The sequence below is a fragment of the Myodes glareolus genome, chromosome 13 (assembly GCF_982192425.1).
Source record: "Myodes glareolus chromosome 13, mMyoGla1.1, whole genome shotgun sequence".
In the NCBI taxonomy this organism is placed as follows: Eukaryota; Metazoa; Chordata; class Mammalia; order Rodentia; family Cricetidae; genus Myodes; species Myodes glareolus.
The window spans coordinates 6,215,210-6,240,086 of NC_142038.1; the positions used below are offsets into that span (position 1 = coordinate 6,215,210).

Below are 24,877 nucleotides of genomic sequence, written 5' to 3' on the forward strand. Positions count from 1 at the left end.
GGAGGCAAGCCCCCCACTAGGAATGCAGGAACACCCAAGTCCCGCGGCTGTGGCAGCTCCCCGTCTCTGTGTGCAACTGCTGGTTACGGCACAGCCACAGATCACGCTACCAGGCTTAGCTGGCCCAGCCTACAGTTTCCTTCCTATGTTCCAAGGAACCCCAAGCTGCAGCCACGGTACTGAGTCCTAACTGCAGGAAGGAGGCCTTCAACCAAAAGGTTGTGTGGTCTCCTTCCTGGCTCACTGTGTCCTCATGGGTCAGATTCAAACTCTAGCCCTAACAATGACCAAAAGATGCTCAACCCTTCTTGTAAGTCCACACACTGTATGAGCACACCAATTCTACACCTATCCACCCACCAGAGAATAAGAAACAGGTTTCTTCCTGAGTCCTACCCACTACATGACAGCCACCCAACCCTGGCTGCCTATGTGCCTATGTCTGGTACAGATCGGAATATGGTGCCAAGACACTTTCCCCTCCCCTACCTCCCTCCCTCCCTCCCTTCGTGTCTCTGTTTCTGTCTCTCTTTCTCTGTCTCTGTCTCTCTCTCTCTCTCTCTCTCTCTCTCTGTCACACACACACACACTTCACAATTGCAGAATTTTACAGAACACAAAGAAACGACATGCCGAGTTTCCGTTTTCATCTAGTGATGTGCTCACACCTGTCTTAATCAAGCACACCCAAGACCCTTAAGTACCAGTTCCTTGCCTGCTCTGGGCATCCCCTGAACCCATTTGCTGAGATAAGCCCAGAAGGAAACCACCAACCAACAGAGGGAGCACGTGCTGCAAGCCACTGGATATAGCAAGCATCATCCAGGCATCCTCTCAGGAACTGGGGATTCTGAGTGCAACATGACCACAAACACTCCACCAGGTAGAAATCTGAGAGTGACCTTAAAACACAGATGGAGCTGAGGAGAGAGCCCAGACCACCCAGGGCTGGCAGGAACTGTGAGATGGACCGGCACACAAATGCCTGCCACAGAACAGCTGCTGCGTCTGTTGGAAGGGCTTTCCCCTCCAGAGCCTGCTGTCAGAGCACATGCTTAAACATGCAGGGGAGAAACCCCCTACAGGTCTCCAAAGAGCCTAAGTGAACACAGGCAGGCCAAGCTGGGCAGCGCCCTCTACAGGTCTCCAAAGAACCTAAGTGAACACAGGCAGGCCAAGCTGGGCAGCGCCCTCTACAGGTCTCCAAGGAACCCAAATGAACACAGGCAAGACAAGCTGGGCAGCGCCCTCTACAGGTCTCCAAGCAACCTAAATGAACACAGGCAGGCCGGGCTGGGCAGCGCCCCCTACAGGTCTCTAGGACAACAAAATGAACATAAGCAGGCTAGGCTCAGCAGTCTCCTGCAAGGCATGCCTTCCTGGCTCCTCCACAGACTAACAGCAGGGACAAAGCCCAAAGCTCACTGGCCCCAAAAGTAAAGCAAAAATATAAACTTCTCAAAATGGATAAACAAGTGATCTTGACCCTGTCTCAATGACAAATGTATTTAAATGATTTTATCAAGGAGTTTTATATGGCTGTATAGCTATTTACAATGATATATATAAATTAATATAAAAGGCAAATAATACCTAGGAAGTACCACCTTTTCCTAGACATTACTTCAGTACCTCTGGAAATGCTGAATGAGAAACATATAAAAATATGGATGAAAAATTATTTACGTGTAACTTAAGGACCAAATAGGGTATAAAAGTCTTGTACATTTAAAGAATTATATAGCGATAAATTATGGGGAAGAAAACAAATCTTGGATATGAATAGTCCTGAAGGTATTTCAGACTCTGTATACTAACGAACATGTATCCGTCAAGGGTGCTCAATGCCATCCAGCTACCCAAGAGAATTATACGGTCACATTCCACAGCCTCAGGAAAGACTCAGAAAAAATAGGCACTAGGTAAGCAGGGACCACAGAGGTAGCACGCAAGGAACAGTTATAGCAAGAAGGCCTGAAGTGCCCATGCCGTAACCCACATGCCCTCTGCAGACGACACCCGTGCAGCCTCAGCTACAGACGTGTGGTGTGGAATCCCGCCTCTATGACAGCACGGCACAGCTAGTTCCATCCTCTCCCCCTCACCTTCTCCTGTACCCCACCCCCTTGGGACATCTATCTGTTGAAAATGGAAGGAAATGACAAGACAGAGCCATGTGTACCCGGAGGACCAAAAGGGATCTCTGTTGCTCTGCTCAACCACTGACATGTGCCCATCTCTCTCCTCCCCATCATCTCAATGCTTGGTCTGACTCCAACCACCCCAACCCGTCACAGCGGGACACCTACCCTCAGAGACTGGGGCAAGCGGTGGGCAGCTGCCATGTTCTACCTAGCCATCTCCAAAGCTAGCTTACAGCTCTACCTAGGGCCATCAAGTCAGGCATTGTAATGAACAAAACATCACTCACTCAGAGCAGGGTCTCAGTACCATAGGCAGCCTTCTGCCTACTGCCCACTAGGTCCTCAATAAGCCATCCTGAAACAAAGCCCAGGAGAACCAGCCAGGCTGGATTTCTGAGCACTAATGGTGCTGAGGAGAAACTGCAGTCATATGAACTGCAGAGTGCCCACAGCCGAGCCCAGGCACCATTACCTAAGGAGCTGCATGGAGACCTAGCCGCTCTGACCCAGAGGCCTGGGTCACTGTTCCTCCTAATGTAGGCCTCGTCAAGAACTAATTCCACCACAGACCCTCACAGAGTCACTTAGGGGCCAACCCAACAGACTATACGTGTTCCTTTGGCTACAGGTGCAAACTGCTATTAATCAAGAATGTCAGCTGCAAAACTGACCACAGATACTGATCTCAGAACCCTGATGAAGAGATGAAGATCACAGGACCCACCACCCATACCAATCTACTGCCCTTAAAGCCCGAGGCCTCAACGGCTAGGACAGTCTCCAGTGATTTCGGCTAGGACATTTACCTACCATATTCTTACCCAACAGGCAGTGACGCACGCGCGCGCGCACACACACACACACAGCACCCTGTGACCAGACAGTCAGCACCATCTGGCTAGCTGGGGCTTCCATAAAGCACATCAACCTTCAAGTACCCAGCTGATACATGCTAACTTGCTACCTAGGCGAGGGTGACAGAGGTATCCAGAGCCACACAAGCATGAGGAGGAGGCACAGGGTGGTGTGTTCCGCTGCTGTGAGGACACCAGGGCGCACGTGAAACACTGCAGGTTTTGGACAGCGTATACCCATTTTTTCACTGCTGAAACTCAGAACTAGACAGGCAAGGCTTTAACAAATTGTTTTGGCTGTTCTGGCATCTTAAAATAGATTCCCAGTGGGGTCTGCTCTATGTGGAAGTTTCTCCAAGGTGCAGAGAACCAGTTAGGGTGAAGTCGCTTTCTAGAAGGTGCTTTGGAGCTGGGTGTTGGTGGTGCGTGCCTTTAATCCCAGCACTTGAGAAGCAGAGGCAGGCAAATACTCTGAGTTTGAGGCCAGCCTGGTCTACAATGTGAGCTTCAGGACAGACAAGAGAAACCTTTTCTTGAAAAACTAAAAAGAGGGGATGGGGGGAAGGAGAGAGGGATGGGCAGGGAGGGAGACAGAGACACAGAGAGAGATTTCTAAATAGTGGGTTTCACTTTATAAAAGTTGAATAATCAGATTTACTTTTTTAAATAGGGGAAAGTAAAATATTAACGTGTCTTAGATATGATAGAACTGGAGAGAACGGGAATGTATGACTGAACTTTTAAGAAAATTACATAAACAGCACAGCCCAGGCCTGATGGCACCAAGCTGTCGCACCCCAAACAGCCTCTTCTGACCCTCGATCACCAGGTGACACAGGAAAGTCAAGTGACTCTCTCTAGATAAGAGACCACCAGGCAGCAAACCCTACACAGAGAGTTTCTCCAGCTCCCCACGTCACCCAGCAGGCTCCATCAGGCGAAGTAGCTACACTGCCTGGGTATCAAACTCCACAGACTGGAAACAGAATTAACTTCTGAGCCCCATGCCAACCACAGATCCTCCCGATGAGGAGCCCTACAACCCCACAGCACAGGCATGTCACCCCATACACACTCACCCTTGCTCTGGGCATCGGTGACACCAGTGTGCCTGGGGTCACTCTATGGATAGGGGGAGTAATCACCCCAAAGTAAAACCCTAGATGCCCATGGAAGAGGGAATATGATACAGGCCATATCATATTATCACAGAATAATGCGAGAGGCGGAGTCACTCCCAGCACCCCAGGACTCATCACATGCTCCCCAAGTGCCAAGCACCCATGTAGGGCAGACATGAGAAGAGGCTGCCTGATAGCACTCGGTCCTAGGCGAGCTGAGCATGTTGGGACGGACTGGAACTGAGCAAGGCAAGGTGAGAGAGGGTGCTCCGAGGTTAGAAGGTGCAGCAAACCACAAACCCCAGTTACAGATAGCATGCCTGTCGTGTGCCGGCAGGACTGAGAGACATTTCCAGAAGGCCCGATGGAGTGATGTGCCATTTGTGAGCACTGACAAGCTCTTGTGAGGGGACTGCATCTGAGATAGCAGTGTGGCTGGGCTCTGCGCATCAGGACCTGCTGGTATTGGGGGCACTAGGACCCCATACGATTTTCGGGGGGGGGCAAGGGCTCCATCTGGCCTGCTGGTGTGGGGGGGCACTAGGACCCCATACGACTTCCTGGGGCGGGGGCAAAGGCTCCATCTGACCTGCTTGTGTCGGGGGGGGGGACTAGGACCCCATATGACTTTCTGAGGGGGGGGGAACTAGGGCTCCATCTGACCTGCTGGTTAGGGGAACAGAGACTAGGCTTCCATCTGACCCACTCTGAAAGGGAGACTCAGGCTCCATCTGACTTGCTCACTGGGAAGTGAGACTGGAACTCTGTTAGACCCACTGGCTTGGAGATGAAGCCAGAGCCTGCTGCCTTCAAAGCTCTGTCTAGTTTAAAACTTGTTCAGTTCCGATTTACTCATTAACCCCACTGGGCTCTACACTGCCCTGGCCTCCCCAAGGCCAGGTGACTTGTCTGTGTGCTTTTTGAAGTCTCTCCTAGAAAGAAACTGGGCTTCTACGAGGCACTGGTGTCTGCCAGCGCCAGAGGCCTGCTGTGGGGACACGGCCGTGTGCTCCCTCCTCCGTGGACAGACAGAAAGCATCAGGAACGTGGGCTGCAGGGGGTCAGAGGGGCAGGGCAATGACCCCACCAGCCTATCAGTTTGTAAGGCAGCTTAGCCCAGAGAGAAGGCTGAAGAGTAATAGCTTGTCTACAGAGGCTCCGGGAGTGGCAGGGAGCTAAGCTTGGCGTGCCTCTGGGCAGTTCCGGGAACTCCAGGAGCTGGAGCGGGTGCAGGGCCCAGCACACCCCACACACCATGTGGGAGCTGCCGGTCTGTACCGCAGGACACTGTGGGCTTGTTCTCCCGAAGACAATGGAAGGGCCTCGCAAGTCACACTGCAGAATTATGAGCCACGAATTAAAATACATCATTAACATCTTGGGCAAGCTTATCTGACTCCTGCAGACAAAACACGTATTATCTGAACAAATGGGGGAAAGTCCCCAACAACAATGAAGAGTCCCTCTCCTCGCAAACCAGTCTGCACCAGATTAACAATTGTGGTTCAGTGTCCCCAGACTAGGGTCTCTCAGAGGTCCATGAAGGGCTGCATTCACTGCTCCAGAGTGTGCAGGCCGCAGGGCAGGGTCTGCGGGCTTCTGTGTCCTCAGACCAGCAAGAATCCATTATGAACAGGAGTCCTTTCCATTCTAACAGAAGACGTGAATGCAGCCACTGCGTTCATGAATGCCCTCCTCCTACCTCCTCAGGACAAGGACACAGACCCACAGCCAACTGCGGAGAGCAGCGCACTGCCGAGAGACATCGGAGAACAAGAAGCCTGGGCATTTTATGTTTAAAAAAAAATGCTCATTTTGCCGGCCGGTGGCGCACGCCTTTAATACCAGCACTCCGGAGGCAGGGGCAGATGGATCTCTGTGAGTTTAAGGCCAGCCTGGTCTACAGAGCGAGTTCCAGGACAGCCAGGACTCGTTTTGCCAGTGCGCTTCAGCTATGCTTCATTTGGAAAGGACGGGTGGAGGGATAGAATGTAGCTGTCTTCAACAAGACTTCCCTTTAAATTTTAGCAAACCCCAAACAAAATTAAAGCAAGTACCATCACACCAGTCCACAGATACAGAGAAGCATCCACTCCACTGTCTATGAATCCGTGGTCTTTCTAGCAAGATCTGCACCTCAGACAAGGGCGGTGGATACTATGTGCAATCACAGTAAAAATACGATGTGGTCTAAATGGGATTCCTCTGCCTGTAAGTTACCTTTTAGCAAACAAAAAGCCAAACAAAGTCCTTGTTCCAAACAAAAGGAACACTTCATCTTCCAGACACAAGTCCGAGGAGAAAGCTCAGGACAAAGGTAACTACGGTCACTGTCTCAAAACAGAGCATCTGGGCTGAGAGATGACTCAGCAAATGGGAGCACTTACTGCCCTTGCAGGGGACCGAGGTTCTCCTAGCACACAGTGTGGCTCAAAGCTGTCTGAAGCCCCAGGAGATCCAATGCCCTCTAAAGGCCTCTGAGGACACGCACACACAAATAAATAAAAGTCTTTAAAAAAAAAAAAAAAAAAAAAAAAAAAAAAAAAAAAAAAAAAAAAAAAAAAGAGGGGCAAGAAACCTCTGGGTTCTTTCCCTTAATATGAAGACGGGTAGTCACAGCTGAGGAACCAAGGTCAAGGGTCATACCAAGAGACGCTCAAAAGTAAACGACAATGGACACCCTTCCCTTCATTCACACTACCTGCCTCCGTAACTACAGCAAGCAGAGACTTTCATAGGACACAGGGCTGGAGTTCTGAATCAATGTGTAAGATCATCTACCTGTCTGTGCTGCTCTGAAATTAACACATTCCTGGGACTAGCTGTGCACTATCTGCTAGTTTTGGGGTCTCGTATCAGGGACTTGTCACTAGGAAAGTAAACATCTCAAAGCTAACACAAAGCTAACATGGCCAGGGCAGCAGGCGCCAGGCTGCTCCGCGAGGCTCTCCAGATAAGCAAGTACGTGTCTGTCCTCTCCCAGGCAATGCGGGGCAGCACTGTGGCCTGAGGGCAGAGCCTATGCGCCTGAAGCAGTTTCCAGCAACCTGATCTTCTTTAGCGTCTCTGTGAAGTGCCCCACTTCCTGCTCTGAGACCTGCATCAGCATCCTCTCTGGACAACCTGGATGGAGCGTCTGCATCCTCCCTCACCACCATTAAGACCAATGCTGCAAAGACCTCAGGAAAGCTGAAAACTGGAGGAGTGGGGAGGGGGTGTAACACCAAAAAAAACCATGAAAATCCATAAATCTCTATCTTTAAAACCAGTGTCAAAAATCAGGAAGCCTTCACGAAACTTCAGGAATATTCCAGCCTAAACGTGGCTGAGAGATTTCTCACAGAGGTTGACTGATAGAGAACCCTCCCCACCCTGGTGTCTAACAAACATCTTCAAATTCTTTTAGAAACTGTCAGAGGTGAAAACAAACAACCTCACAGAAATCCCCGTTTCCTATCAGTGGAGCAGAAAATGCACTTTCGCTACAATGTTTCCACAATGGACTAAGTCACTTTTTACCCCAAGCAGCAGACGCTTGCCCAACTTCACAGACACTGCCCTAGCTGCAGCCTCTCACCTGACCACCACACAGCTGCTGCTGATACAAACCAGCTGATGTTATCTCAAGCGCCTTTCTGTGTGAGGAACAACCTTCATCACCACTATGGCTGGAGCAGGAAGCGACGAAGTCCCCCAGCAAGCTGCTGAGCTTCCCACTAACCATACCTAGGAGGCAGGCCAGTGTGTAGGAGACATCCCCCACCCCAAAAGAAAACCCTTCCTTACCAGCTCATGGCAAAAATAAACACTCCGGCATTCAGTTTCACTGACATCAAAGAAAGAACTTAGACACGTGATTCAAGCAGGCAATACTCTTAATTAAATGCATTTTGGTAAAACGGCTGAAAAGGTCTTAAGATTTTGTTTGCCGTTATGCAAACAGCAATCAATATACCCCGAAATCACCAAAAAAAAACTCATCTCCCAAAATGCTTAGCTAAACATATAGTGCAAACACTACACCCATTTAAATGTTCCAGATTGACGACTGCCAAGAGTGGCGACAACGAGACCCGGTTTATCACTGACATGCACGGCCCCTTCTGCCAAGCAGCCAGAGCGTTACGGGAGGGTGATCCGTCAGAGAGTGTTTACAAAGACTGGTTCCTGAGAAGAACGTGAAGTCACATTTGATGGGATTTACCCTGCTCTCCCTGCCCAAACATACACCTTCAGACACGTTTACTGCACTGCAGAAAGCTCACGGAGACGAAATATGGTCCCTTACTAGAAACCGAAGACTCAGCAAGCCGAATGCTGCCTTAACTCTCTGGAAAGCTCCGCTGTGTTCTCCATGAAAATGACCGGCAAGGCTGTCCGCAGAATGGGCACTGACCTTGCAAAAGTAAGACTGTGCTCTAGGGAGCAACAGTTTCTTAATGAAAATGAACATAAAATAACTTTTTTTCTAAGTTTCCAGATGCTGAGCTCCACCCTGTGAGCCCCTAGAGCCGTGATTCTCAACCTGTGGGTCACAAACCCTCTGGGTGGGGGGGGGGGGCGGCAAACAAGTTTTTCATGGGATCACCGAAGACCATGGGAGAGCAGAGATATTTACATTACAATTCCTCACAGTAAAAAAAAAATTAGTTATGAAGTAGCAACGGAAGTAGTTTTATGGTTGGGGTCACCACAACATCCTGTATTACAGGATCACAGCATTAGGAAGGCTGACAAACACTGACCTAGAGAGAAGTGCTTTCTGTGAACTTGCAGCAGGGCTGACACACGGAAGGCTAGATCGACACCGGCTCATGTCAATCACGCCAGACTTGCAGACATTTTCCAAGAACCCCAAACGGCGTCGTTAACCGTATGACTGCGTAAGGACAGCCCCTTTGCCATAAGGTCAGGACTGCTGAAAGCACATGTCATTTAATGATGCACATGTCTAATGGACACCACTTCCCCCTCCCTGCACGCAGGGGTACACACAGCCCTGGATTCCTCCTCTCTAATTTGTCCAATGCAAATGTTGTGAGCAGATGTGCATGGTGCTGCTAGGAGACAGGCAGAGATCAAATGGAATCTGCCTGCATCCAGCAAGGTGAGGCCTGGAGGTGGAGCTGCTGGATCTCTGCAATACTCAGCAGGTCATGCTTGTTCACAGGCATGATTCTGTGCGGTTCATGAATAGTACTAATGTATGAGTATTTATAGGAACCACCACACACCCCCAGCTGGTAACAGACAAAGTCATGCAAGCTCACCACTCAATACAGGCATGTGTTGAATGGAGAGATGCTGTGTGGCTGTCTATATGAGATGCTCTTCTCTATGGAAGACAGAAGACAGTGGGCAGTTAACCTGCCAAACCTGGCACTGGAGACTAAAAGAACCCAACGCCCAGCGTCTGCCAAACTGAGTATCTGTTTGAGCTGCCACACATGATTCTCCTGGAAACATGAAGCAACAGGAGGAGAAGCCATTTTGCCTGCAGACTCTCCTCCCTGCCTGGGCTCTGGGATGAATGTACAGGGTTGTCTCCAGGAGGATGAGCCGGTCTCGTCTATAAGGAGACACCATGAATGCAGAGCATATTCAGGTGGCTCTCCCGAGCAAGGCTTCCAGCCCATAATGCTCCAACTGTGTATTTGCATGTACCATCAGTGCTGAACATGAGTTTTAACTGAGCCACCACATGTTTGTGCAAGAATACAACCAAAGACACACAATTCAACGCATCCGTCTGGGAACCATGACTTCACACGCATGCCGTGGGCTTCTCTGCTCTGCGCCAAAACCCCAAAGTCAAGCCATTCCTGCCCACATGTATCATGGCAGTGTTTTCAGCTTCCTGCTTCATTTCCTGGTGAGTTGATTTTGCTTTGCAGAAATTACTTTGTTGCCCTAAGTCTGTGTCCATTAGAGAGTGCTATAAAGTGTGTTGTCTATAATCCTAGAAGAGGAGGATAGAGACGGGAAGATGGCTGGATCCCGCTTGTGGAGAGCTCCACGTGCAAGGACAGACATTGTTTCAAAAAAGCAAAGAGCATTTGAGGAAGACATCAAAGTTAACCTCCAGACTCTACATGGGCTCACATCAGCATGTGTATGTGTACACACACACACACACACACACACACACACACAGAGTTTCACTGCAACCTGCCCCTTACTGGGTCTTGTGCATGGAAAGGTGCCAACCATTTGACTTGTTCACCCTGAAGATGTCCTTTCCCAAAACACATGAATCTAGAGCTGGGATCCAGAAAGAAGCTGTCTCCGTCCCCTCACCACCCTGCCGGTCCTCACAGCATCAGTGCCGCGGACACCCTCTCAAGTAGCAGTACACAGGCTAACCGTGTAAAGGTCACCTCCCTCACAACACAGGCACTGCTAGCAGCTGCTCTTCCTGAAGCGCCCAAGTCCTTAGAGAAAAGCCACCCTGAAAGGAAACCTTTCAAAAGGCCAGTGTGATGGGGGTCACAGACGCCCAGGCTGCCTTGCTCTAGTGATGCTAATGCGCAAGCCACTGCCCGTGCACAGTCCTTACCAAGGTAGGCCCACGTGCAGTCACATCCACTGGAAGAACCCAGAAGAGAAGCGGGTCCTAGAGCTGCAGGGGAAAGAGACTTGGGGACCCCACCATAACCTTCAGAGCATCCACTATGCACATGTAAAGAATGGCTATGAGCGTGTGAGTTGTGACTGAGCACGCATGCTCCTGCCAGTGGGTGAGCATGTGAAGCCATGGAACGTGCGGGCACCTGTAGAGTGTGTCTGCATCGTAAGTGTGTGTACCTGCCCCACGTGAGAATAAGTGTTTGCACAACCTGAGTACGCCATGTGCTAGTGGATCTGCTCGGTGGCTACTGTGGGCTGTGGGAGGATGCTGGTGCCTTCTAACACACACACACACACACACACACACACACACACCCTTTAGCTGCTGCTATCATAGATAGTTCTGGCTTCACCACTGTGACGGTGGATACACTCGTCCTGAGCATCCCTATGGTCTCCCCCACAGCTCCAACGGCCCTGAGAGCAGTGCTTCCCTTCCCAGAGAGAGACTCAGCCCACCACAGAGAAACGTACGGCCTCCACCCTAGCCAGGGCAGCCCTGCGGTTGCTCAGCCCAATGTGGATTCTTAGCAAGCACGGTCCATGTGCACACCCTTGAGACCGCAAAGGGCAAAACTTCCCACAATCCAGCAAAACATATTCAGAAGAGAATCCATTCTCTTGTGCTAAAGTGCCTTCTGTTGGCAATGCACCACCAGCCATGCTTCTCAGAGTACTGCAAATAGCAGCAGCCCGCCCTACGGGGCCTCTATAGCACCTCCATGAGAAAGCATGGGAATTAGGATGGCATGCAGGTATTTTTCTTGGATAGCAGTGGTTCCCATTACAACTTGGAGTGATCCAGGGACCAGCTGCAGTCCCATAAGGCAAACATTAGGACAGTGGTCAACCTTCCACAACACATGCCCACAACAGGTAACGTGGTCAGCCACTGGGAAAGGAATGAGCTGTTGGCATCCATTAGGTGAGGTCTGTTCTGCTAAGGACCTTACTAAAATCCTGCAGGGAGTTCTCACTGTCCACAGACCATAACCACAGTGTCTGAATCACTGCTACCTCATCCTTCCACCACTGCTGACGTCATGGTGTGAGCCAATATGCTCACAGATGAGCATTGTGCCTAGAAAGTCCCTTGCTGAGCTCTCGGTTTGAATCATACCAACCATTCCTGTGCCTAGAGAACCCAACAAGAGGCGCTGAACTCCCCCATGTGGCCAGAAGGAGAATTCGACCTCCCTGGTGTCACCAGATATGCCCAGCACTCAGCACACAATGCAAGGCTCATGTCTGCTGGGTTTGAGCCTAGTTCAGATGAAAGCACTCAGAGCGGACAGTCTGGAAGCATCTCTCTGGGCTCAATACTCCATCTCACCCTTCCAGAATCTCCAAATTCGAATGTCTACAGTGAACCCACTCAAGTGTGCTAAGAGTATGCCTGAGCCCCACACAGATGTGATGGGAATATAGAATATCACCCGGACTGGATCACCACTCTGGTCATCAACCAAGCATGCTACAGCCACAGAGCTTACAGACCCCAGACTCACGCAGTGAAAGCAGAAGGCCATGGCTGGCTGACACATGAACTCAAATGCAAACCAGGACAAAACCGCAGGGATTTGATGGGCAGTCACCGTTTACAATGGTGCTCACCATCTGGGGCATGGATCCACGTAAGACCTAAAAAAAAACCTTAAGAAAAAAATAAAGAAGGCATCTAGACCCACAAAAGTGGGAGTCATCAAGCATAGGAGTCAAGCATAGCTTCCTGGTAGCCGCATGTTTTCAGATAGGCACTGCTGCTGGCAGCGAGCAGAGGTGCAGCTCCTTGAGGAGAAGGCTTCCTGATTCAGCATTAGTAGCAAAAACTGCATGGCTTCTTTGAGAGACAGCTTCCTGGTTTACACTGGAACTCTGACTCTTTAGGGAGCTTCTCCACTTAAAAGGAATTTGTGAGCATCGTGCTACAAATTGCTTTATGCGACATAGACTTGCCGTGTTCCTGGAGCTGGGGCAGTAAGCACGGCTTGCAGAGGCAGTGAATGTATCTCCACCATGCGGGATGGGGCGGAGCCAAGAGGCAAGACCACGAAGTTAGTCCTAGCCATGCCCACCCACTTAGCATTTAGGGGGAAAAAAAGGCAACTCTTGGTCAGAAAATGTTTACAGATACATAATAAAGGCAGATTCTGAACAGGTCACAGTGTGTTTAAGAAATGTACATAGGCTTGGGAGAGAGAGGAAAAAGAATAGACAGAAAAAGAAGTACAGACAGGCATAAATTAAAGGAGTAAAGATAATAAATATTAAAAAGTAATAGAGTTTTTAAAAGCCACACAAAGAAAATACAGAGTCTAGATTATGTATATTATTGGGTTTTCTTTGAATTTTTTGACTTTAGAGAGACATTTAATTTGGGGGGCTACCAAGTTAAACCAACATAAAGATGTCTTGACTTCAAAATTGGGGTCTAAGGATATGTTGCTTAAGAAAAGAGGTTCTGCTTTTGTTTCCAAAGAGGATGGGAACCTGCGGATTCCTTCCAAGCTAATATGGTTTCATGGAACAAGACCTCCCCATCCCAAATAGGCCTCCATGAACCCTAAAAATACTTCGTCTAACAAACAGCAGGAAGAAGTTTGAAGAAAACTATGCCCAAATTCCCAAAATGATAATTTATAAATGTTTGTTTTCATTTAAAGGAGGTTGATTATAAATAGTTAATGGTCACAATCAAGGTCTTTCTAAAGAAAAATATAAGAGGGATAGATATAAAGATGAATATTTTGCATTGGTACGGATCGTGGTTTGTTGATACAAATTTAAGATCGATTTTCTGACACTGTGTATATATTTCTGCTGCTCTTGTTTAAGGTATTGTGTTTGTGAAGCTCATTTAAAAATGTAATGTATAATTAAGAAATGCAGATTAATAGATAGTCATCTATAACAGTCAAACTGTAGTCATGTTAGTTATGTTTTCTAGATGTACAGAGATATATTTTAGATGGATAGGTACTCTTTAAACCTTTCAAAGAACTATAGAATCTGAAATTTAAAAGGTTTTAAGAACTCAGACTTTTCTCAACAGTGAGACACGTCTGCTCCTGGAAGCACCAATTACTTCAAGAGGAAGATGGGCATTGAAGAGTCTCCTTAAGGAGTTTGCCAGCCATTTGGGAAAAAACTGCTCTTGCCTGGACTGCTTAATTATATGCTGTATGAACTAGACATGCAGGACACACAGAAATGACTGCTGAATTTGCCTAAAGGTGAGAGGGTCCTTCAAGGTTTCTGCTTCATGAAAGAGTCTGCCAGACTGCAGGACACAGAAGAAAGTGACTCACAAACTGCAAATATGGGCAAAACAGTCTTTCAAATTTTCTGCTTCATGAAAAAGTCAGCCAGATACTATGGGCCTACAGGCTGGAGATGGAAGCCCCAACATTTAAAAAGAACTTTGGGTGATTGTCCAGGCAGCAAGATGTCTCTGTCGATTTTAGAACTCTGGAAGTTGCTTACAATGCACTTCCTGATTATTTAGGTGACATTATATCCTTCTGGAGTCTTTTAAGAGTTGAAAACAGTTATAGTTATTGTTTCCTTAGTTATAATAAAAGATAAGTTAGATATAAACTTTAGACTCACAAATATAGGATAGATGATAGAGTATTTTCCTTAATTTGCCAAATGTAAATGGACTAAATAGTTCAACTATAATTCTTGTTTGATAACTATTTTGTATAGGCAATTTTACTATATTAAAGTTAAAACCTTCCTTTTTATTTAGACAGAAAAGGGGAGATGATGTGGGGTATCCTTCTGTATATGTGGTGCTTTAACTGGTTAATGAATAAAGTTCTGGCCTATGGCAGGGCAGAATATAGTCAGGCTGGAAGAGATATAGAGAAAGAGTAGGCGGAGACAGGGAGACACCACCACGTAGATGCCAAAGGAGAAAGATGTCTATCAGAACCTTAAGTAAGCCACAGCCTTGTGATGATAAACACGTTGAAAGAAACGGGTTAATTTAAGATGTAAAAACTAGCTAGAAATGATGTCTGAGACATCAGCCAAACAGTATTACAATTAATATAGTCCTGGAAAAAGGACCAAAAAGCCCTACATACCTGTCCCAGAACATCGCTTCACGTAGACCTGGTAATCACACACTTGAAGCCTGAGGTGAGAAGGCTGGCATCTCAGGCTGCTGAAGACCCACCAGGCAGATACAGTCCACACAGATGCTGGGGGTGTGAGAGGAGCAGTCATCAACTCTCAAACCACCTCCAGCCCTGCTGCTGCTCTCTACCCCACAGACACGCGGCCCAGGAGGAAGCATCGTCAGCCTGCAACCCAGGTACTTCATGCCTAAAAACCTGAATCTGATCAGACAGAGGGTCATGCAGAGAGCTGCGATCACATGGACAAAAGGCAACTAGTCCTGTGGTTAAGTTGTGATCAGAGGCGGATATTGAAGAAAGCACATACTGAAGAAAAATATGCTGCAGAAAAATTTAAAATACAGACACACAGCCTCCTAGGCTACCATACACATTTTCAAGACACGCTGAAGCACTCCAACATAGGCTCTGGAAAACCACCGGGTGAGGATGTGACCTCAGGTGTATGCAGGCAGCAAGCACAGGAAACACGCTGGACAGAGGTTCAATGGCAGAACAGACTCGTGGGCATCTAACACCCCACCTCTGATCACAGCCACTGCCAATGCGGCTGTGGAAGCGTCACCAAGGAAACCTGTAACAGGTAGCCTTGGGCTCCCATACTGGCTTCCTGTGCACACCTCATACCCCTGACAAACATGTCCTCCTCGTCCTGAGGGCAGTCCCATAGAGCAGCTTCCACATTTACAAAGCAAACCACTCGATGACAGGGCCAATCTGTGGTCAAGACACAGACCTGTCTATCAAAATAAACACAGGACTGTACTCGGAACGCCTCCATCTTCGTCTGTACAAGTGTGTCACGGTCCTCAGCCAACAGAGGAGTCACTGGTGGCGGGCGTGGAAGATGACAGGGGAGCATACCCTCCAGGGACATGATAAAATGTTTCTAACTTCTTGGTGCTAAAGTTACACAGTCTGTTTATGTGCTTATGTGTCTGTTGAATAGAAAGGCAGGGACCATCAAGACAGCCTGTCCTTTGAAAGATCACGAAATGAGTCTGAGGACTCAAGAGTGGAAACCCCTGGAAGGAATGGCAGCAGGACGGGCTCTGCAGAGTCTCAAGACAGCCAGGAATCCAGACAGCACTGCTAGGAGAGCCCGCAGGCTCAGAAGAAAGTAACTCCCCAAACAAGACATGGCAGAGTAACCCTCAACCCTGAGAAAGGTATGAGGAGCTGGCTTCAAAGGCCTCTCCACAACCCTGCACGTGGGCATTCACACAGATGCTTAAACAGATTGCTTTCTTATCTTGGAGTCTATGTATTTTGTAAGATCTGGCATGGAGTCATTCAATATTGGGAAGCTGGGCAGGGCCAGGTGAGACGGGATAACCAAACCTTGCATTACTAAGAGTAACAGAGAATCTATGCTACAAGTAACTGACAAGTGGATGCCACATCACAGAGGACAATCATGGCCTCACCTCAGATCACTTCCAAGGAGACGCTAGCCACAAGGACTAGATGAGGGGCCAGAACCTGTCTCCCTTCTGTCAACGCTCTCCAGCTTCATGCATGGCATGTCCTGTGGCCCACTGGCTACTGTTTCCTCATCTTTAGTGTTTGGTCTTTAAACAGCTCTGCCTCCTGCTCATTAACAGCCCCAGAACCCAAAGCAACAGCTGACTTCCTACTTAGGACGCCCAGCCCAGGTTTTACGGCACCATCTGAACCACTCCAGGAAGCTACATGTAAGATATACAAATTCAACAGCCGGCACCATGTGACACCAGCTCTTTTAAACATACGGGGCTGGGATGGACTTCAGTCACAGAATGCTTGCCTGACACAGGTGACACCGTGGGTTTGCCACTCGGAATTGTCGAAATGAACCCACTATGTATCCGCCCAGTGAGCTTGTGCACCGCCCTGAAAGCAATTACTACCATTCTGCCAGTGTGTGGATACAGAGAGGTTACACACACCACTCTGTGTCACCCAGCTCAGAGTGGCTGAGAGAGGGAAGGCTGACGGGATCTGGGGAGCCGAGAGTGGAGTTCCATGCCAAGATGTTTGAGTTATCCCCTCAGAAAGAGGCTGTGGGGAGAAAGAGATGAGGTGGGAAGGAGATGCACGGGCAGGACTCCAGAAGACAGGGCTACAAGGACAGGACTAGCCAGGGCACACTCATGTGCAACACACACACCCAACTCAAACACAGGAAACGCAGAGGCACAAGACCCATGAGCTCTCCCGAAGATCTTCAGACACCAGTGACTCCCCTCCTGCTGATGTGACACCCAGTGGCTCATCCAAGTCCAGCCTCAGTAGAAATGGCCATTCTCTCCCAGAATTACTAATCCAAGCTCTGTGAGATAGGTTAGCCACTAATGACCTCGATTCCTGCTGGGAAACACTCAACGGGGAGACTTGTTCATAGGGGTCACCCCACTCCAACCTTCCAGAAGCTCTGGATAATTTTGGGAGAGAGTGAAACAGGAAGAAAACAAATAGGACAAAACAGCCAGAGATGACATTCTCTCTGGAGTCCCATGACTGCTGCCCCTTCCTAACTGTCCCCACCGGTGTCCCTCAACACTCTACCTATAGCACAGGATGTACTCTGGTCACGAGCGCTGGCCAGTGTGTGGCAGGCAGGTCCACCTCCTAACAGATCCAGTCAGTAAACACTCCACTGTGCCCAAATAATCAAGCCAGAAGGTGCAGGACACCAAGCAGATACAGCTGCACAGCTAGAGATGGGGTGATCCAGGAGACCCCAGGATCCACAGCTGGAGGAGCAGAATGAGGGATGTCACCCCAGTACCGGGCAGCTGAGTTCTAACTCAGAAATCAGGGCAAGCAGGGGGACTGAGGGACAGTGCGAGCCAAGGCCATTCATGCTAGATGGCCGTACCCTTAACTAGAAAGCAAAGAGGAAGCCAGAAAGCACCTGAAGGGGTGAGCTATGACAGACTGGGCTGTGAGCACACAATGGACATGAGGTAATGGAGAGACAGGGATCCTAAAAAGCCCCTTTGGGGGTGCAAAAATAAGGCAACAGTGATTCTGAGCACCGGTGTGTGGGGAAGCTTTGCAGGACTGTCTCCACAGAGAGTCAGTGATTGGACAAGAGCCAATGTCCAGGCACCGCTAGGCAAGAAAAGTCATTGCCATCTGCCATGGGGTTCCCACTGCGAGACTCACCACCCAGGATACCCTGCTCCCTCCCAGTGTGACCATGGGGACAGCATACATGGAGACAGGGCAGGAAACCCTCTCAAAGTTCCACTGGAAATACTGCCCCATTACCTAGGCAGCTCGGAATTCTTAGCAGGAGTGTAGCTATTTCTTGTAGATGTTAGCATGCGACTTAAGCACGCTGGTTTCTTGCTTCCCTTTAAATCCACTTTCAGGCATAAAACAATAGCATGCATCTTACCCTCTTTATGCAGCCAATACAAACATAAATGCAAACCAGAAACCAGTACTTCTAATCCCTACCCACTGGTTTACAAGTTTGTTGTATAGGCAGCCTCACAAATTGGTACAATCCACCCCAAACTGGCTTGGAGCACAGAGGTCTCTTGAGAGACTGCACCAAGTCAACATGCCAGCCTGCTACACACCCCACTTCCCGGCAGAGGTAGCTTGGGAGATCATCCAGTGAACTATAGAGGTCAAGAAACTGGTATTGTATTGTGTGTTGTATTTATCTAGAATCACAGATATTAAGATAGGTGGTATCGTTTATCCTGTGCGGCCTGGACAGGCCTATGGTCACCAGATGAAATAAACCACTCAACTAGGTGGAGGTGAGAATTCAGTCTGTAGAGTGCTTACCTCATGAGCACAGGACCCCAGTCTGATCCCCAGAGCCCCACATGGTGTGCACACTTTTAACGCCAGTGCCAGAGAAGAGGACATAGAATCCTGAGGCAAGCGTCATCCAATCAGCAGCCCCAGGCCATACACACACATACACACACAGGCCTCCCACACACACACTCACAGACACGTGTGCACCCACACACACACACACATACCCACAAATGCCCATATACATGCACACACACACGTCCACACACATGCGCATGGACATGCCCCCCCATACACACTCACACGCATGCATCCACACATACGCACACACCCCCCAACTCCGGGGCCACAGATAAAGACATGCACCCCTGTAACCATCCCTCCCCAGCTTGGTCCTTGAGGAGTCTCTGCTGTGAGGCCTACATCACCCTTGCACATCTGTCTCCTAGTGAGGAGAGATCCTGAACCTCCCAGAAACAAGAGAGCATGAACAACAGGGTCAGCACCTCAGAAGAGGCCCTACACCACTCCTCAGAAGCTTCAAGCTCACTCCTGAGTATTCCGTTTGTTCTAATGAAGTCATACGGTCCCCCTCCCAGATGTGGCTCTCAATGCCTGAACAGAAACGCCCAGTGGGGTGGAACCGGGCACGCTAACCTCTGCTGCCTGGCAGAATCTTTCTGCCTTCTCCCAGCAAAATGTAAAATTAGTAAACTGTCAGCAGGGTGAGATCACCAGGTCAAAATTACTCCCAAACTACTACTTCCTAAGAATCTGCTGTCCTGCTCCTCCTGGGGTTGGAACAAACCACACAGCTCCATCTTTGTACAGGGTTGCTTAAGAACAGGCTTCTGTGGAGACTTCTGGGCATACGGGCTGTACAACACAGCTACCACGCTCAGAATTCGCAACTACAATTCTGCCCTTCTACTCTGAAATAACTAAAAGCCTGGAAATAGTTTCCACTACTGCCTGAAGGGGAAAATGGTTTCTCTCAATGGAAGAAAAAGTCAGAAACTACTGGGCTGGGGTGAAGGTGGGAACTCAGAGGAGCCATGGAAACTCTGGCCTTGTACCAGAGCCCTCCACATTTCTGAGCAGAACACAATGTGGGGATTGAACAGAAACTCCATTCTCCGGCTTTGCCTTCTTCCATTAGAAAGCTTGGAGCCCTAAGAGCTAAGCCACCATCCCGGAAAACAGGCTGCAGTGGTCTGAATGAGAATGGCCCCCACAGATTCATGTATGTGAATGCTTGGACCATGGGGAGTGGTACTATTAGACGGTGCGGCCCTGTTAGAGTAAGTGTGGCCTTGTTGGAGGAAGTGTGGCCTTGTTGGAGGAAGTGTGGCCTTGTTGGAGGAAGTGTGGCCTTGTTGGAGGAAGTGTGTCATTGTGGGGGCGGGCTTTGAGGATTCCTCTAGGCTCAAGCTACACTGTGTGCAGCACATAGCTCACTTCCCACTGCTTGTGGATCATGACGTAAAACTCTAAGCTACCTCTCCAGTACCAAGTCTGCCTACAGGCTTCCCACCATGGTGATGATAGACTGAACCTCCAGTACTGTAAGCCAGCCCCAATTAAATGTTTTCCTTTATAAAAGTGGCCCTGGCCACGGAGTCTCTTCACAGCAATAGAAACCCTGAGGCACAGGAACAATCGGCGCGTTTAGGCGCTCTCACCTAATAGACCTGTGTTCTTAAAGTGAACGTTGAATAGGACATTTAATGGGTGAAAATGGTATATTTTATACTATGCACATATCATCACAATAAAAATACAAAGTAAAAGTTTTTAAGTGCTTGAGTTCTTACATATATTCTGCTGTGTGTACTTCTCCAGCAATCTATAACATAAAATGGGAAATAACTTTATAAGACTGCACCAAGTAAACCGTGTTTTTAGTTTGGATCCAGCTTATTAATCATTGATTTTTAAGATTTATTATCTTTTTAATTACAGGGGAGCACATACACCTGAGTACAGGTGTGTATGGAGGCCAAGAGGTGGACAGGACAGCTGTGGGTCCAAACCCAGGTCCTCTGTGAGAGCAGCAAATGCTCCTACCCCCGCCCCCAGCCACCTCTCTGGCCCCAGTTCATTTGATGTTTGTTACCGTTCAACAACCACCCTGGGCTAAAAGCACTCCACTTCTGACTGATGCGAGCCAGACTCCTTGCCTGTGATGTTCTGTCTGTACCTGGCTGGTTCCAAGAGTAAATAAAACTTAGGAGTTAACATCCTTCCTACCCTTCTCCCTTCGCACATCTTCTCTAAAGGTTCTGTGTTAGCTCGCTGATCAGAAAACACCTTCCAGACTGGCGGCATTCTTCAGAATAAGAAGCATAAGTAAAACTGGTGTGGAAATGCTGCAGGGAGGCTGCAGTAGTGTGCACAGTGCAGACGATGCAGGGCAGGTGCAGTAGTGAACACAGTGCAGACGCTATGGGGCAGCTGCAATACTGTGCACAGTGCAGACGCTGCAGGGCAGCTACAGTAGTGTAAACAGTGCAGACACCGCAGGGAGATTGCAGTAGTGTACACAGTGCAGACGCTGCAGGGCAGACAATGTGGGGCAGTTGCAGTAGTGTACACAGTGTAGACGCTGCAGGGCAGATGCAGTAGTGTGCACAGTGCAGACAATGCGGGGGCAGCTGCAGTAGTGTGCACAGTGTAGACGCTGCAGGGCAGATGCAGTAGAGTACACAGTACAGACACTGCAGGGCAGCTGCGGTAGTGAGCACAACAAATAAACAAATAAACAAACAGTCCTGCAGTGATCACTTGCTTTTGCAAACAAGGAAAGGAGAGACCTGCCTAAACATCTGTAACCCATCCAAGAAACAGACATTCAATAACAATGCACCTCAAATAAAACCTAGACAATGTACGAAAAACCAAATCTACAAGACTATATACAACAACCACCACCAAAGGGTGAACACAGAGTGGTGTGGAGGGCAGGCAGGAGCAGAGGACAGCAGACAGCAGGAGCCCCACTGCCCGGCATCGGCTGACAGCTGAACAGCCACACACAAGGGTTCAGAAGCTACACATGTAAACCAGTGGGGAAGCCAACAAGGTGCTTTCTCAATGCCTCTGGCCAGGAATTAAATAGAATTAATTGATGCATGGATGGAAGTAAAGGAAAACGCAAAGAAGCATGGAATGAACGCTTTTAAGTTAAGAACACAGCCTAGACTACAGAGTCTACCTTATCAAAAGGAAAGGGAGAGGGGAAAGAGAAGAAAGGAAGGGACAGACAAATAAATCTGTTTCCGAAATGAACAGAATAAACTGAAAAGAAACAATGCACACTAGGATTAAAAGTTAAATGTGCCCTATAAGGCATTCCTAAAATTAAAGACCTCTGCACAGCTGAGCAAAAATAGCAGGCGAAAATATACTCGAAAGAAAGAGAAAACCAACAGTAAAAATTAAAATGTCATTTGAAGTTTAATTCAGGGCTGGAGAGCAGCCCTGTGGCAGAGCACTGCCCAGCATGCACAAGGTCTTGGTTTCGCCCCCAGCACTGAAGAATGGGGAAAAATAGTTCATGCCTAGTTTCAAAAAAAAAAAAACCCACTAAGAGTAAACTACACAATTATAAACTATGAAGATATCACTGACCTAAACTTTTAAGACAAATAACAGAATAAAATGCAAAGCACACATTCATGAACACAGCAACATCGACAGAGAGAAAGGACAACCCAAGAAACGTGACAAATCTCTCATAACCCTGGGTGATTAAAGCAAAAATAAATAGACCTGGAAGGGCACCAATGCTTCCTCTAACAGGCAGCAATCACACGCCACAGTCCGTACACAAAGCTCCACACACCTCAGAAGCCAGCAGAGGCCACTATGGGCTCCACGCATACACCATGACAAAAAGTCAACCAGGACTCCACAAGCAATATTATCCTGTGAGAGGAGCCCTATGAGAGGCTCTCAAGTCTCCACAGTAATGGAGGAGGCCAGAACTAGGCTGCCAAAGATGTCCACAAGTCCAATATACAGAAAGAAGCAAAATAAATACCCAAGGCTAACCCACAAAGAAACAGGACCAAAGAAATGCTTAGTAACAATGAGGAATACAGCAGAATGGGCAAATAAAAGCCAACTACTGATCCTTTAATGACCCCAGCGAAGGAGTGGGTGGAGTCCAACGGCCTCACCGCAGGAAAATGAAGAGAATATAGTGGGTCAAGATTACACATGAACATGGGGGGCTGAGGTAGGAAATGGTGAACACAGAATGAGCTCCTGTCTCAAATGATAAGACCAAGGCTGGAGAGATGGCTCAACAGTTAAGAACATACAACTCTTGGAGAGGACCCAAGTTCAGTTCCCAGCAACCACACTGGTCAATTCACAACCACCTGTAACTCTAGCTCCAGGGGATTTCATGCCTTCTTCTGGCCTCTGTAGGCAGCTGCACACATGCATATGCATACACACACATACACACACACACACACGAATGCGCATGCATGTACATACACACATACATATAAAAATAATTTTAAATACATTCCATAAAGATATTTGGATGGTTGCCGGATGGTGGTAGCCCACGCCTTTAATCCCAGCACTGGGGAGGCAGAAACAAGTGGATCTCTGTGAGTTAGAGACCAGCCTGGTCTACAGAGTGAGTTCCAGGACAGGTTCCAAAGCTACAGAGAAACCCTGTCTTAAGAAAAAGAAAAGAAAGGAAAGGAAAGAAAAAGAAAGAAGGAAGGAAGGGAAGAAAAGAAGAGAAAAGGAAAGAAATTTGAAACATTTAAGAAATGGCTATTATCCAAAGTGTTCTTGCAAAGCAAAAATTTTATTGATGAAAAAACTAAATAAATGAGCAGGTGATTTTTGAGAGAAATAAAATGATCTTCAAACATTAAGAAATACTTATCATCTTATGCAATGGTATTTCAGGCTGGTCAAGATTTAAAAGACTGATAGCATCAAACACAAGCAGAGAAACCAAGAAGGGAGCGAACCAAGCCACTGGGGCCTCTATTGGGACGACTGGGATATTAACCCATTAAAATGACACTTTGTTCCACATACCACTCCTTGGGGAACTTACCCTAAAGAAATATTACCACAAGAACATGCACTGTGTACCTAGAAAGTCCCATGAAGGTGACAAACTCCGGAAACAACCCAACATCTAAAGACAACAAACTCAGGGCGTGGAGTTGGTGAGCACGGCACTCCCTGAGGGATATCTGTGGTCAAGGACATCCAAAGAGTCTGTGCTTTTCACACACTGGGCACTGAGCGTGTTCAAGTCGGTGTGCACATGCAGGACCATGATTAATGCATGCCTTTAAATTTTTATACTTAGAAAAACACAAAGAGAATGTAATGGTGTTTGCTATGAAAGCAAGGGAACCTGAGTTCAAATCCCAGCACCCACACTAAAGTCATTCATGACTAATAAACGCCTGTGCCCTTAGTAAGAGGTGGGCAGAGATGAGCAGATTCCCCAGAGCTCACTGGCCAGTCAGCCTAGTGGACATGTTCAGTGAGGCTTTGTAGCAAAAAAACAAGATATGGGGATGGGGGGGGGCGCTGGAGAAACAGTTCAGTGATTAAGAGCACTAACTGCTCTTCCAGAGGACCCAGGTTCAATTCCCAGCACCCACACGGCAGCTCACTGCTGTCTCTAACTCCAGTTCTACCCCCACACAGACATACATATAGGCAGAATGCTGGTGCTCAGAAAACAAAAATAAATAAAAATTAAAAAAAAAACACAAGATGGAACGTTATATAGAGGAAGAGACCCCTGAGGTACTCTTCTGGCTGTGAGTGCACATGTACCTGCATATACATGTGTGCACACACACCACACGTGTGTATGTACATACTAATGTATATGTATACAGCGGATTTTTCACTCTTAAGAATGTAGTTGTAAAAGAACTCACGTAACATGATACCATTTGAATTTGTGACACTGAGGGTGTATATGTGGAAAATCTTCGCACATAACTAAGCTAACGTAGTTAGAAGTCCATCAGACTAGCACAGAGAAAATGGCTCACATAAAATTGTATCCATATTGTACAATGTCTAATATTTTTTCCTCCAAATGCCATTTCTCCTTTATTTTATAAATATACAACATCAAAGACAATGACATCTTTTTAGTCATCGAAAACACACATTTTGTTTAAGCACAAATACAGACAAAGATAACACACAATTTGAAAAAT

General features: G+C 47.9%; 1 protein-coding gene across 7 annotated transcripts in view; it reads right to left on the minus strand.

The window, feature by feature from the left end:
- The window catches only part of Znf516 (zinc finger protein 516), an 87,461-nt gene that overhangs the window by 42,446 nt on the left and 20,138 nt on the right, over nucleotides 1-24,877 (minus strand). The window lies entirely within an intron of this gene.